The following is a 16,019-nucleotide window of genomic DNA, read 5'->3' as shown; positions in this document are numbered from 1 at the left end:
CAACAATTCTTCAACTAACATGTTTGTAGTGGGATAATTAGAAACCACAGATACACAAAAAGAAGGAAACCCGAAACCACCCAGCAACCAGAGATGAGCAGTTCACGTCTTGGTGATACCCATCCGTATTTTCTTTTTTAAAATGCGGAAGAGGGATCACCTTTTCCCCCCACAATCACATTTTGATTAAACACCCTCCAGTCTGGCTTCTCACACCCGCAGCCACTAACCTACCCTCGCCCAGGTCACCAGTAACCTCCGTGTGATCCATTTCTGTGGTCACGGGACTGATTCCTTGAGCCCCTATTTCAAATCTGTCCACTCTTCTAAGTAGCACTGCAGTAAACATCCTTACTGCTAACACTGGCCACGTATCTCATTTATACACAAACCAATTCTTACATTAGCCCCTCCCCAAATGTGCAGCACCCTAAAGAGACGGCAGTGGCAGAGATTACATCTACCCTCCCCCACTTAGGGGAGCCGTAGCTCAGGGAAGCCCCACCCAGGACCTGGTGTAACCCCCGGGCCCCCTAAAACTAAAGGGTGGGGGCAGCAGAGCACAGCGGGAAGCCCACCCCCAGAGATGGGACGCTCCTGGTCCTGAAGGGACCAGGAAAGTGGCCCCAGCCACACATGGGGACTGAGCGCTTGAAACATGTCTGGTTGGAGCTGAGACACCCTGTGAAGTACCCGCCGTATTCTGAATAATTCATAGCAGAAAGCATTAAATATCTTGATAATTTTATGTTAATTGCAGGATGATGTATTTTGAATACAGTGGTTAAAATATTTGAAAAATCAATTCCACCTGTTCCCTCTTGCGTCTTTTTGAATATGGCTGCTAGAACATTTTAAATTACATATGTGGCTTGAATTCCATGTCTGTTGGACACCGGCCTAAACATCTCCCTTTTCACATACACAAAATATGTGTCTCCCCCAAGGAGCTCTGGCTTGCCCGCCTTGCTTCATTTGCTCTCACAGCCCTGGAAGGTGAAAATTCCTCCTCCTCATCTCACAGATAAAAACGTACCTCCTGGTGAGATGGGAGACTAGCTGGAGATCATGGCATCTGGGGCAGGGGCAAGCATGATCCAGAACCAGACCTCTGGCCATGGTCAGGGCGTGTCCCGTCCTCCCCAGGGAGTCTGCCTGCCTGGTCTCCAAACCCAGGTCTGCCAAGGCCTGCCATGACCCTGCCTGGAGTCCCTGCGGGAGGGGTCTGGGTCCCCAGGGCCATCCTGCTCTGATTCTCACACCTTAGGGAGCCACCAGACAGCTGGGGGAAGAGAGCAGGGCTGCACCCCTGCTCAGCATGCCTCCCCTCCACCTCTGTCCTCCCCTCACTGCCCCAGGAGAGCAGGCTGGGGGAGGGCGGGCAGCTGCCCCTTGCCGGCCGGGTCCTGTCCCCATCAGGGTGACTGTTGACAGGACCATGTCCCAGCAGATGATGAATGCTTGTCCTCTCCCACAAGTCCTCAGATCTCAGAGCCAGAGGTGGCCCTGACAGGTCTTTTCTCAGTAAATCACTGCATTTATTTAGCCCTTAAGGGACTGTGTACAGAGCCCACTGGGCTATGGAGGTAGCCACGTCCACACCCTCCTGGACAGCCATCCATGCAGGACAGACTGCCCCCTCCACCGGAGGCGACCTAAGAACAATCTGGTTCAAATCTCCACCTTTTGCCATTTCTTCAAGTTTCAGAAGCACCTTTTCCGTCTTAGTTAGTTACGGTCCTGACAGTACATTTTACATGACTTGTAGCTAATTAAGATAGTGAAGAGCACCAGCTGGGGGAGGGGGGCCGTCCTCAAAGTCAGGATGCCTCTTATGGCCCCTGTCCCCCACTTTCTGAGTGTGAGCTAACAGCCACTCTTAACAGAATGCCACTGTGAGCTGGGCACTGGGCTTGCAATAGCCCTTCAACTAGGATTCGGATGCCTTGTTCTCTCAATAGGGAAACTGAGCCAGGAGGAGTGTCACGATGCCAGGAGATGGGGGAGGGGGCCGCTGCCTGCCAAGGGTCTTCCATAGAGAGCTGCCCGCACAACAACGTGGGGGACATCCCAGCCCCCCACAGTCCACACTGGGATCGTTATGCAGACCGAGAAGGCAGAACGGTGCCTCTGGAAAGACGCTGTTCATTTAAGGCTCAGCTGCGTTTCCCAGGTGGTTCACTGGTGAAAGAATTTGCCTGCCAGAGACGCAGGTTAGATCCCTGACCCGGGGGGATCCCACACGCCCTGGAGTACTGAGCCTGTGTTCTAGAGCCCGTGCTCCTCAACAAGAGAAGCCACTGCAAAGAGAAGCCTGCACACCACAACCAGAGAGTAGCCTGCACGCGCTGCAACTAGAGAAAAGCCCGCAAGCAGCAGCGAAGACCCAGCACAGCCAAAATAAATAAGTTAAATTATGTACACATAAAATAAGGCTGAACTAGAGAAACTGGCAAAAAGTTGGGGGGAAAATGTAAATAGTGGCAGATTTTATTTTCTTGGACTCCAAAATCACGGCGGACAATGACTACAGCCGTGAAATTAAAAGACGCTTGCTCCTTGGACGACAAGCCGTGACAAACCGAGACAGTGAGTTAAAAAGCAGAGACCAGACTTTGCCGACAAAAGTCCTCAAAGTCAGAGCTGTGGTTTTTCCAGTAGTCCTGTACGGATGTGAGAGTTTGACCATAAAGAAGGCTGAGTGCTAAAGAATTGATGCTTTTGAACTGTGGTGTTGGAGAAGACTCTTGAGAGTCCCTTAGACTGCAAGGAGATCAAACCAGTTGATCCTCAAGGAAATCAACCCTGCATATTCATTGGAAGGACTGATGCTGAAGCTCCAATACTTTGTCCACCTCATGTGAAGAGCCAACTCACTGGACAAGACCCTGACACTGGGAAAGACTAAGGGCAAGAGGAGAAGGAGCAACAGAGGATGAGATGGCTTGATAACATCACCGACTCAATGGACATGAGTTTGAGCAAACTCCGGGAGATGGTGAAGGACAGGGAAGCCTGGTGTACTGCAGTCCATGGGGTCGCAAAGAGCTAGACATGACTGAGCAACTGAACAACAGCCTCAAGAGAAAGTGGAACGCTCGTACACTTCTGGTGGATACACAAATGGTGCAGCTGTGGAAAACTGTCTGGCAACTCCTCAGAAAGTTAAACATGGAGTCACCATAGGACCCACACTCCACCCCTGGGTGTGTACCTGAAGGACTGATTACAGGCACTCCAGATGGTCACAGTAGGCAGCAGTGTTCAGAACAGGCAAAAGCTAGGAACAACCCCAGTGTCCAGCCGCAGACAGACATGGTCTGTCCATCCAGTGGACTATTACTCAGCCATACAATGGAAGAGAGCGCTGATACGGGCTACAACGTGGATGACCCTTGAAAGGGTTATACTGAATGAAAGAAGCCAGACCCAGGAGAATCGTAATACATGTTGCGCAATTCCATTTAAATGGAATGTCCTCAGAAAAGGCAAATGTGTACAGACAGAGAGGAGATTAGGGGTTACCAGAGGTCTCTCTCCTTTTGCCTCTTCTGGGGACGTTCGGGGAGGGGATTGGGGGTGAAGATGGTGACCAGTGGATCCGGGATTCCCTCTTGGGGTGATGAAGGTATTCTAGAATTGGATGGAGGCCGTGAGTTTGTAACATCACAAATGTACCAAATGCCATGGATGTGTATGCTTTAAGGGGTTCGTTTGATGGTATGTTAATTCCACCTCAGTATTAAAAACAATCAAAAATAAGCCTGGGGAAGGAGAGAAGCAGATAGCCAGGGCTGTGGAGCCGCAGGATTTCTCTGTGCTGTGGAGCAGGGGCTCAGCAGCACCCACCAGGCACTTGCGTCGTTCCTGTTTCAGGCAAGACTGAGTCCTCCAATGCCCCAAGCCCCATCAGGCCAAAGAATGCTGAGTGATGGGCGAGTTGGTCAGCCTCGGGGGCTGGGGGAGTGGGGAGGGGGCAGTGGGCAGGTCACCATCAGCTCCACACGTCCACCCCCTGAGGACAGACTCCAGAAGCCCTCTGGGGACCATTTGCTTTTTAAAAGGGACAGGCTTCTTATCAAAAGCTCCTTTCAACCCCAGGTGAGAGTTTGCAAGTCTGCTTGCCCTTCCACCCCACCCCCCACCCCCACTGCCTCATGGAGCAAATCCCCCCAGGTGGCAAAGATTGAAAACCAAACCGAGCTGGGGGTGGGGGTGTTGCAGCCTGAACTCCCCAGAACCTGAACTCCCCAGATGCTCTCCCTTGGAGGGACTCGTGGCTAATCCAGCTCCCTCCCTCGAGAGACCAGGCTCAGGAGGGTGTTTCAGAACCAAACTAGAGAAACCCTGGACAACAACAGAAAGAAAGTTAAAGGTGTCACTGCTCAGCGTCCAAGGCCGTGAGCGGCTTTCGCACACACTGTAGGGAGACTTGGGTGAACGAACCTGCAGCCTTCTTCCCTTCCACACGCTTTGGTCCCTGACTCCTCTGCTGGGAGATTATTGCAGGAGGTGAACGGGGAGGTTCACAAGGACTTACATCTAAGCATCTCTGTCCACAGCAATGTTTATAAAGATGAGTACTCAGGAGCAGCCTCGGTGCCCATGAGGAGGGGATGGGGTCAGTAAACACACAATGAGCTTCAAGGCTGACATTAACCCCACGTCCTCACCGTGTGTCTGTCCTGGCTTTTCCGTCCATTGGCAGAATCATCGTTCCCTCTGGACTTTGCCTTCTTCACAATACGGTTTGTTTTTCCGATTTTAAAATACGTGAGTTCCCAAGGATATTGAAAGAAATGAAAATATCTGATGATAAAATAGTAATAAGAGAACAACGGGATCTAAAATTATATAATAATTCAAGCTGTATTCTACAGACAGAAGGACAGAGACATAAAATACGGCAAAAGATACAAAGCAGTGAATCCCAGGATGGCAAGATTATAGTTAATAAATCACTCCTTAAGCATTTACATTTTTCATATAGTTTCTATAATAAATATTTTGTTTTATAACAAACATGTTATAATACTTAGTTTTCAAAAGAAATAAATGCAAGTTTGTTTTTGTTTTTTTAATGCTTTTTATTGTGGTAAAAATCACATAATATAAAACATACTAGTTTAGCCGTATTTAACTGGACAGCTCTGTGGCACCAATTACCTTCACTTTATTGTGAAACCCTCACCATCATCCATCTCCCAGATTTTTCACCTTCCTAAACTGAAACTCTGTCTCCATTAAACACTAACTCCCAGCCCCCCAGCCCCAGCCCCAGCCCCGGGCATCTACCAACCTACTTTCTTAACCCTGTGAATTTGTCTGCTCTAGGTATTTCGCATAAGTGGAATCAGACAGTGTTTGTCTTCACCTAGTGTATGTTGGAATGCATCGTCAAGGTTTACATTCATCCATGTCCTTGTACTTTCATTTTTAAGTCCCTGCCCACCGTGAACTAAAACGACTGTGGAGGAGCACACAGGAGGGGCGTGTGTGTGTGCAGTCTCTGCCCTGGGATGCCCCGCTTGCAGGGCCATCCTCCCAGAAGGCGGGTATGGGCTGTGGAAACTCTGGTTCTGTGGGTCAGGAGTGCTAAGTGGCCCTGCCGTTTGCCAGACCTTCTCCAGAGCAGAGGCTCCCAGGTGAGATAGAGGTCAACACCCACTCTCTAAGGAATCCTTTCAGGGTTCCCGGGGGAGGGCCCACTTGGTCCGCACCAGGCCCCAGAACAATGGAGGGTGTGAGGCTGTTTATTGTTCAAAGTCAGCGGAATTAGCAGAGACTTCAGCTCACTCAATACCTAAGATCCAGCCACCCTCCAGAAACCCAGCCTTCTCCAAGTGACACAAATTGTTCTCAAATCTCTTATTAGCGATGCTCTTAACTGTTGAAAGATCACAGGCCATGGGGCAGACAAAGCCCAGAGACTGCAGAGGGCAGCGGTGGCAGCTTCCAGAACAGGCAGCCTCACAGGCTGCGGATGGGGGGTGGGGCGGGTGGTTCCCTGGGTGTCTGGGGAGGACATACAGCTCGGCCAATTGTGCTGAGATGCACGGGACACCGCAAGCTGGACAGCTGACCGGCCTTGCCTCCCCTTGCCCTATGGTGGGGAGCACTCAGCCCATTTTATAGACTTTTTAAAAAAAATTATTTTATTCAAATATAGCTGATTTACAGTGTGTGAATTTCTGTGTATAGCAAAGGGATTCAGTTATATATATATATATATATACATATATATATATAAAATACTCTGTTTCATATTTCCCATTATGGTTTATCACAGAATATTGAATATAGTTCCCTGGGCTCTACAATAGGATCTTGTTGTTTATCCATCATGAAATAGTTTGCATCTGCTAATCCCAAGCTCCCAGTCCTTCCCTCCTCTACCCTCTTCCCCCTTGGCAACCACAAGTCCCATTTTACAGATTTTTTTAAAGGGAGTTCAGAAAGATGACAAAGCTCTGAAAAAAGCATCACCCATTTATCCTTCAGCTTCTCAGGTGTCTCAGTGGTAAAGAATCCTTCTACCAATGCAGGAGACGCGAGTTCAATCCTTGAGTGGAGAAGATCCCCTGGAGAAGGAAATGGCAGTCCACTCCAGTATTCTTGCCTGGAAAAATCCCATGGACAGAGGAGACTGGTAGGCTACAGTTCTTGGGGTCACAAAGACCACTCGGCCACGACGTGACTGAATAACTGAGCACAATGCATTCATCCACCTATTTAAAGATACTTGCTGCAGTCGTATGTGTTGGGCACTGTTCTAGGTGCTGAGGATATGATGTCAAACCCAATAGACAAAAATAGTTGACGTCAAGGAGCTTACATTTTCTGGGTGAGTGCAAACTCAAGACATGATATCAGGCGGTACTGAGTAAGAGGCAGGAAGGAGGTGAGGATCAGAGGTGGAGAGCTGAGGGGACGGCTCAGCAGACATGGTGTGTGCGCCTCTCGCATCCCTCTTGTGTGTGAATTTCGTAGGTGGGCTGCATCGGTGTTGTTTTCTGGTGGTGACTCTCTATAGCTGTGCCGGCTGTCTAAGAAAAAATTATTTTTGACCAAAACCCAATAATAATAATAACTCCCACCTCTTGGGTACCTGGAGAAACTGGGGAAGCTGAGGGTTAACAGCCCTTCAGGCTGACCATCTGGGACCAGAGATCAGCTCCAAGTGTGACCTTACTTAAATTTCATAACTGCTCTGTGCCTCAGTATCTGCATCTGAAAAATGGGTTCACAGTGGTGCCTCTCTCCTCTGGTTGGTGTGAGAAGATGTTTATAGACAGGAGTCCCGCCTGTGCTCTTTGCTTTTTGTTGTGATGACTTTGGAAGGCTGTGGAAAGCTCTGGGCTGCTCTTTCATGAACGTGGAGTGTTGCTTTATGTAATCCTCCCAGAGCTGAGATTTCCTGATTGACAGGACCCAGAAGGTGTGGGGGATTCCTCCTTTGGATTTGCAGAGAGATGGGATCCAGCTCTTGGACTCCAGGGCTGCTGGCAGCTCAGCTCCACAGGAACCACAGTGTGTCTGTCCCCCTGCCGTCTCGTAGAGAAACCAGAGCTCAGAGTCCTCCCTGTCCCGGGGTCAGAATGTCAGAGGGTCCCTGAGCCAGCCAGGGGTCCTGCTGCACGTCCAAGCCTGCCCCACTTTCCTTGTGCCTCAGCCTCAAGGTTTGTCCCAGCAAAGACCGGCTTGGTATTTCCAGAAAACATTCTTCTCTTCCTTAAGAACAGAGCCCAGTTTATCACAAACCAGAAGCTCAGGCGTCAGGCCCTGGAAAGTATGGAGGAGGGGATTGGTGGTCTTACTTTTGGTGGTGGAAAGGAGTGGAGACAGCACACCCATAGGACCGCTCTTGCTTTATGGGAGAGAAAACTGGGCTTGAGAAAGGAAAAGTGACTCAGACTCACAGAGAGCGGCAGGGCTGGCTTGGGGCTGCGTCTCAGAAATTCTCCTAAATAACAGAGTTCCATCTTGCAACTCGGTATTGCTTGCCTGGCTCCCCAGCCCTGCCCACCTGTGGAGCCAGACCACCTGGGTTCACATCTGACCTCGCTGCCTCACTTATCCAACCTGTAAAATGGACACAAAAGTGATGCCTGCACGGCAGGGTCATTGCCACAGTGAACTGAATGAAGCCACGTGAGGTTTCCCAAACAGTGCCTGACTTGCTAGATATCCTGTGTTAACGTTCATTAATGGTTGTTGTTCAGTCACTAAGCCGTGTCTGATTCTTTGCAACCCCATGGACTGCAACACGCCGGGCTCCCCTGTCCTTCACTATCTCCCTGAGTTTCCGCAAATTCATGTACATTGAGTCAGTAATGGATTGCAATTTACAAGGCAGTGAGGGGCAGTGAGACATCAGAATTACTTCAAACAAATAACTGGAATGTATGTTTCAAAGTCATCAAGACTTGATCATTTTTTTAAGAAGATTTTAGAAGTTTTGTCAGAACTGTTTTCGGAAGACATTTTTGTATTCTGTTTTCTCAATGCGTTTACTAAGAAAGAGAAAGCTGTGTGCTGAGACCAGGGATTCTTGTGCAAGTCAGGGTCTCGGTTCAGAAACTGTTCAGAGCTGTCCAGTTCATTCTCTTGGTTTTGCCAGTGGGGTGGGGTGGACAGAGAGGCCGAGGGGTGGGGGTGGGGCACACAGGTTAACGAGGGAGGGGCTCCTTCACGGTCCTTCAGGCAGACCACCTCAGGGGACCGAGCAGAGCCAGAGCACCCAGTACATCTGCCTCACCAGGCCTCAACCCGAGTGTCTGACCGATGGAGGTAATGCTTCTGTATAGACGAGGTGGCCCCTGGACCACTGCAGGCTTTCACCCAGTGCGGGTGCCGATTAAGGACAGACAAACCTCTGAAGTCCCCAGCATGCCAAGTGCAAGCTCATGAAGGAAGTTGAGTGTATAAATTGAGGCTCAGATCAGGGGACCGCCTGGGAGCAGGTAGAATGTGCTGAAGCTGGATTCCACGCCCGATGCAACCCCCTCCGAGTCTCTGGGGTGGGGTCGGGCATCTGTACCATCGGAGCTCTCAGGGACCAGAAAGGACAGGCAGGGCTGGGACCCGCCGGGCCGGGGGGATGGGAGGTAGAGGTGGGACGAGCAGGAGACAGAGTCTCTGGGGCGGACGTGAGCCAAATGGTGAAGGGGAGAAAGATGCGAGACCCCTGCCGCCTGCCCCCACCGCCCCTTCCCCCGGCCTCTCTCATCTCCACCTCCTGCCCACCCCACTTATCTCCTGATTCTCAGCTGCTGCTCCGCAGGTCTCCGAGGCTTTCTCCTCCTGTCCATCTGTCCCCCCTCCCCCACCATTCTCCTCTCTCCTCCTGTGTCCCAGGCCGGCCACACAACCGGTCCTGCGATACCGCCTCCTTCCTGGCCTTCGGTCCAGGCTTTGATGCCGGAGGTGCAAGGTTGCTGCAGCCTCGGAGGGAACTAGGCTCCTGAGGAGTTGCTCTTACTGGGTCACCGAAGCAGCAGCAGCGTGGGAGGCTTTGCTAAAGCAGCAAGTGCCTGGAATCCCCCTCCTTGGGGCATGTGAGACACAGGCGGCGGGGCTTCCAGGCCATGCTGAGAACCTCTGTCCCACGGCATGTTCGGCTGGACCCTCTGTCCAAGCTGGACAAGGACCTAGGAGGGTCAGTGCAGTCCCACTGGGCTGCAGGATGCACGGTGATTTGAAGAGTCTGCTAAGAAGTGGGGCAACAATGCCTGCCCAAGAGTGAGGGAGGTGACATGGGGAGGCCCCCCGGGAGCTGCAGGGGCTGTGGGTCTGTCCCCGTCCCACCTAGTGCTTCCCCGGTCATGCGCAGGACGCAGACACTTGCTGCCTGCACCGCTGGACGGCACTGCTCCACAGGAAGGAACCAGGCTGGGTATTGAAGTGGGCACGAGCTGGAAGGCGCACTGCTCATTGTCTGTGTTGGGAAAGGGGAGACAATTTCCCAGCAAGGGCCTGGGGCAGATGAGGTCTTAGCGGGGGAATCTGAGGAGCTTGAGTCACTTGGAGACGAGATGTGGCTGAAATGCAGGAGATAAAGCAGAGCGGGGCTGTTGGTTCCTGAGTCTGGGTGCTGAGTCAGTTGACAGCAAAAACAAAGTGAATAAAATTTCTGACCTGTATTTTCAAAGCACCTTTCAATCCCCTCTGCTGTGACCTGGATGCTCTAAGCCCACTTTGTTTTCTTACTTATTTTCTTCTTCTTCTTATTTTACTTATTTGTGTTTCTCCACTGTGTCGAATGGCATGTGGGATCTTAGTCCGCCGACAAGGGATCAAACCTGAGTCCCCTGCAGTGAAAGCAGTTTTAACCACTGCGCCACCAGGGAAGTCCCTCTGAGACCACATTTAGGGGTAAAGCAAGAAAAGCCGTTAGTGATTCCAGGACCCCAGTTCACATGCACGCTGTGCAGCCACTTTCTCAGGTCTGCTCCGAGCTGCCTCTCAGGGGTCCCTGGAAGGGCTTTAGGAGGACACGGTGACCCTTAAGCGGTGCAAAGGGTCACAGTGCTGGGATGTGCCCCAGCCTTTTCACAGAAGGAGAAAATGGGGCCCAGAAATAAAGACGGGCTCCTGGTCATGCAGATAGTGGGGCACAGGCCCCATCGCCACCTCCCTGACCCCCCGAGAGACCCCCAACCCCGGCTCCCAGGTGGCGGGCACACACACACACACACACACACACACCTCTGGCAGTGGGAACTCACAAATGCCTGAGATGCCACCGGGTGTGCGGAAGGGGTGGGATCTTATATTCCAAATGATTTTTTTTCTTTTGAATGTAGACATCTGGCATCCTATAAATAAAATTGAAAATGTAAATATTGTAAAACTCATTAGAGAGTGGTTTTCAGTTTGCTGAGAGCACGGGTCAGCTGCGACCCCACTGTGCCGTGGTGGGAAAGCCACCCCACACGCCGGCGTTCCAGCACCGCACGTCGTCCCGGTATCCCCCGGCTGGCCAAGCGGAGCTGAGTCTGATGAATAAACATTAAAACGTGGGTCGGTTGTCTCCTATTTATTAACTCGCATTAACAGTTTTCAAGAACTACATAAAAACCTTTCTGCTTTCATTTAATACACAGGGAAAAAAAATACATCATGAAGGGAGAATATCACATTTTCTGTCGTAAGAACACGGTTCCGGTGCGCACCGGTCGAGCCCCAAGACGTGCACTCGGCCAGATTCCTAATATCAGGTTTACAGCACTCTTCAAAAGACGTTTTCTGTCCGAGACACATTAAACAAGCTTTATTTAATAACGCTCGATTTGACTTATCCAATTTAAACATTTGCTCTGATCAGCAACCATTTGATCCTGCCTTCGTTTCAGGCAGCAGAATAATTTCTCTGGGTTATTTTTCTTTGGTGCAAGGTTGATCCCGGAGGCAGAATAACTTCTCTCAAATTCTGTGTGTTTCTCTAATTCGTGCTGCGAGTGGAAAGGGATAGAGCCATAAAAAGCCTGTGCTGAAGGCTGCTTTTATAATGTTTACGTTGCTCGTCCTCACGTCTGCCTGGCTAAAGACAGGCGATATCATTTAAAAGACCCCTCCTAGCCCGATAATTAGGAGAGACCTTTTTCTTAACTTAGAGCATCAGAACCTGAAGAAATTCTCAACTTGGCGATCTTTGCGGGAATATATTTTGCCATCTGCCATCTACTTGCCCCCACTCAGGGATTTTTTTATCAGTGGAGTGTACCAACCGAATGGTTATCCATTAAAAGTCAAAGAATTTAAGACAGTGAGGGGGAAGAGAGAGTTTAATATCTTAATTCACTCTGTTTTAAAAGAGGAAATGCCGCTTTGATTCTACTGTCCCAGGGGTTATTTCATATAGCTCTTTAGATTACTGCTATTACTCCTGTTATGATTTTACTATCATGATATTAAAGCACAAATCATCTTTTTTTAGGGTTCATCTTTGCATGCCGCCCTTTACAAATATCCAGCTCGAAGCCAGTAGCCCCGACTCCCGCCTGTAGGTATGGTAAAGTCATTCATAAGGACAGAAACCTCTGACAGCTCCACTCCCCCAGAGCAGCGCAGGGTAAGTTGGCCAGAAGGGAGGGTGGGAGCCCCCCTGGCCGTTATCTGAGCGACCTCCGGGCAGGCATCTGCTCCCAGGCCCGGAGGGGGGTCTTTGTCGTTGAAAGGAGCATTTGCAGGGCCGGCCAGCGCCTGGTTTATGGACCTGGCCGGTGGGAGAGTGCACCCCGCCCAGCCTGCATCCAGGCCTGAAGTGTTTACCCCTGGGGTGATTTACATCACCCAGGTGTTCATTCGGGAAACATCTCGGCTCCGAGCTGACACGGTGATTGCCCTGGAGTTGCAGACTTCGGCATTCTTCTGTTCATAACGTCTGGGGGCCAAAGAGATTTTTAAAAACAGAAAGTCCTGGCCCAGAGTGGTTCATGTCCTGGGGTTTTCACACAGGAGGGCCGAGGGACGTCTGAGCCCGGTGCCCCTCGCCCTTCCCCGGGTGGAGGAAATTCCCGTCGCCCAAACTGCGGCCCTCCCCACCCTCCTGCAGACCCCTGTCCTCCGCAGGCTGCTCTGGCCTTTCTGTAGCTGCGGACATGCCGCATCAGGCTTCCCCACTGCTGTTAGCATCCCGGGGCTCCCCAAACCAAAAGTGTTCTCCTCAGTCAAGATGCGGGAGATGCGGGTCTCTGGGAACACAGACGTGTCCTGGAGAAAGACCAGAGCTGGTGTGCATTTGTGCCACGCGGATCCACCTCTGCTGGTGCTGACGTTTTGAAGACTCGTTCCGTAGGCACTCCTTTCACACCAGAAGCCTTTTCTGTGCTTGCTGCTCACATTTTGAGGCAGGTGGTGCCGTTGCCGTTTTGACCTGTGTTTGCACTGAGGGTTCCTAACGCCTGTACCGGGGTAGCCTTGTGCCGTCCTAACACCAAATTAAAATAAGCCCCGAGGAATCGAGATTTTGTTTGTTTTTCAAAAGCACATATTTAAAATGTTGTTTTATCGAACCCATCCCACCCCTATTTTGAAAGAGTTGGGGCATATATTACATGTCCTTTTTTACACTTGTATCCATTATTTCTCCAGCCATTGCTGATAACTGATGAGGAAGAAAATAAGTGTATTTCTGCCACATGGAAATACATATTTGTGTAGGAGACAGACAAGGACAATTATAGGGAAATTGAGAATGCTTCTTGTCTTTTTGTTTTCATTTTTACAAATACCTCTTTCACTGGTCCGGAGAATGCTCAGTTGATTCTTAGAGCTGGTCTCAATTCAGCTGTTTCTCTCTCTCCTTGACAACGTGTCTCCCAAACCCATCATTTTGCCTCTTTATACAACCTGCAGATAGAAAGCATTTGGTCAAATGCTGGGGGCCATCAGATCTGGGTTAGCAAGTGATAGAATTCCTTCTGCTCTGACCTCTGTGTTTAAAAGAGTCTTTTCAGCCAGTGATTTGTGTACTAACAAATTCATAGAAGCACTCACATTTCTCCTATCTGTACCCCTTTCTTCCAAATTATAGATATGTAAACCTCCCCAACACAGAAAAAGATCACTGATTTGCTGTGCTAAACTGGGAGATATTTTCACCACCAGCAACTGTTTAAAATTCCCACCCCTGGAGTGAGGTGAAAAAAAATCCATCAATAAAACGAACTTTGATTTCCAAACGTCAGGCTAAATGACCACGGACCCGCTTGGGAAAAGGTTGTTCTCTGTGACTGCTCACAGCCTAATATTGAGAACAGTGGAAAATATCACACTGATCATAAGAAAAAGAGCCAATGTGTAAAAGAACTAATTTTTCCATCGCTATGGACCTCTTAACGGTGTGCATTTGTGAATCTCTGGTGTGAATCTAAGATGCCTCAACACATGCCTGTTTTGAATGTGGGCGCATGAAAACACGCGTGTTCACAGTCTGTTTTAACAAACTGCCTGAGAATTCTACCCACTCTGCAGGACACCAATGCCACTAAGAGAACAACGTCACTAAACTACCAAACTCATTTATTTTAAACTCCGCTGAAACAGCTCCCCCAAAGCAGGTGACTATCGAAAGATTTTTTTTTTTAATTCTAAATAACAAGAGAGATAAAAGTGAATGTCATTCTATGAGGTCTGAACGTTAAAATGTTAAGAGAGAGTTAACCAGGGTCTGGTAAATGGCTAAACAGATTAGTAGCCTTACTTTTTAACATATAAACATCTGAAACCCGTTTCCTGTTTAAGAAGAAGGAAAAAAAAAAAGTCTAGGTGGATGACCTCGGGCACTTTTTTTTGATTAACAAATGTGAATTGTACATCATGGTGGAAAAAAAAAAATGGCCCACGCTTGGTGGTCTTTCTCCAGTCTGTATACGGGAGAGAGAGAGAAAAAATACAAAAATAAACGTTACCTTCTCACTTTCCGGGTGGGCAATGCCATTTCTGCAGTGGCGTCCAGGGCTCTGGCAAATGTTAAGGCTGTCACTGCGGACGGAATCCCTGTGGTCTGCGAGCCTCCGGAGAGTCCGAAGAAAAACATTCTCCGCATACTTGCTGGCGGGTCCTATCTCCAGGCCCTGGCCCGGCCCTGCAGGCTCGTGTCACCGGGCCGGCCGCTGGGACACACTCATCTGACCCCACGCCTCCCTCGCGGCTAGACCTGCAGCGGGGTGCCAGCCGGACCGGTTCACTGCCGCAACCCAGAGGACACACGGAGTGGAGTCAGCCTCCGGGACCAAGCGCCAGCTGCAGTCTGTTCAGCCGAAAAGAGCTTAGCGGTTCTGACACATTCTGACAAGATACATTTTATAGGGTTTGTGCTAAAATTTGATATTGGAAGTGGGGATTCCAATTTTATGTCTCGGATAATAACAATAGCAGCTGGGACCTTTAAGAAATGTGTGTATTCCTCCCATTAAGAGTCACATAATAAAAACTATTTATGTCAAACACCTTATAAGGGAAAGATTTAGCCTGAATGTCAATATAACATATAATACTTTTTTATATTCAGATTAAAAAAAAAATCTGGGGAAAAAAATCCATTATCAATGTTAACTATTAGTTTTGACTTAGACCAGTGGATATGTGGTGGTTTTAAAAATCTAAAGTTGGCATCTTCTTGCGTTAATTTGCAAAGTCATTGAAGCGCCTCTTTTTGGTATTATTTCTGTATATATTAGAAGAAAAAAAACCAAAAAATGCTGATACATCTTTTTTTCCTTCAAGTCCTTCTGATGAAAAGATACAAAAGAAGGACACAGTTTTATGTGGCTTGATTTGATTTTGATAATTTCCAAGCCTGCAATAAAAAGAGTCGCTGGCCCTTACTCATCGGTGCTGTTTTTGTTCTCGGAGAGCAGCCGTGGCTTCGGGTCCAGGCTGGCGGCCCGAGCTCTCCTCATTCTGCTGGACAAACGGGGCAGCAGCTCAGATGGACTTCTTCCTCGGGAAAGGAATCTTGACATCTCGGCTCAAGGCAACGTCTGCAGCCAGATTTCAAAGGGGCTTCCACTCGACTCTGGCTTCCCTGGGGTCATCACACCGACACGCTCCCAGGGGAATGAGCCTACTGCCAAACCGACCAGGATTCTCGCCCGGGCCGGTCACTTAGAAATGGCTGCGCGGCCCTGCTAGGCCGGCTTGTTAGGAAACCCCAGCTTCCTTCCTATCTCATCTGCTTAGACGAAGAGCAGAACCTGATTGGGATGAGAAGAGAACCCCAATTAGCAAAGCCAAGAGACGGCCATCCGTCCTGCACCCACATCCCTGGGTCAGGTCCACATGTTTTTTTTTGACTCATGGACTCGTGTGACCGCGGGTTAATGAGAAAAGCCCACGGTGGCGGGAACTATCATCCAGGCTTGCTGAGCCCCTACCCTGGCCCCCAGCGCCTCCTTGACAGGATGGCACCCCTGTCCATGGAAGGATGAAGAGCCCACGGGGACCAAGGCAGAACTCCCTGCTCCTCAGGCCCTGTTGGAACCAGCTGACACCAGCCTAAACTCAGCCAAATG

The 16,019-nt window shown here is 49.7% G+C and overlaps 2 long non-coding RNA genes across 5 annotated transcripts in view; one reads left to right on the top strand and one right to left on the bottom strand.

Annotated features, from left to right (window-relative positions):
* The window catches only part of LOC147353051 (uncharacterized), a 435,406-nt gene that overhangs the window by 252,476 nt on the left and 166,911 nt on the right, over positions 1 to 16,019 (top strand). For all 3 annotated transcript variants that reach the window (XR_015145327.1, XR_015145328.1, XR_015145329.1), the window contains exon 3: positions 11,939 to 12,073. This is a non-coding gene — a long non-coding RNA (uncharacterized LOC147353051). The remainder of the gene's footprint in view (positions 1 to 11,938; positions 12,074 to 16,019) is intronic.
* LOC147353052 (uncharacterized) lies at positions 10,681 to 14,635 on the bottom strand. 2 transcript variants are annotated; one of them, XR_015145326.1, is made up of 3 exons: positions 14,415 to 14,635; positions 13,236 to 13,353; positions 10,681 to 10,817 (listed from the first exon to the last, which is right to left on the bottom strand). It is a non-coding gene; the product is annotated as an uncharacterized LOC147353052 (long non-coding RNA). The 2 variants fall into 2 exon arrangements; XR_015145325.1 differs by lacking the exon at positions 10,681 to 10,817 and having other exon boundaries at positions 11,024 to 13,353.

The sequence above is a fragment of the Bos grunniens genome, chromosome 18, assembly GCF_055505025.1.
Source record: "Bos grunniens cultivar Pamir isolate PY7600 chromosome 18, Bosgru_T2T1.0, whole genome shotgun sequence".
Classification (NCBI taxonomy): Eukaryota; Metazoa; Chordata; class Mammalia; order Artiodactyla; family Bovidae; genus Bos; species Bos grunniens.
Note: the sequence above shows the minus strand (reverse complement) of the source record. Positions and strands in the feature narration are given on the sequence as shown.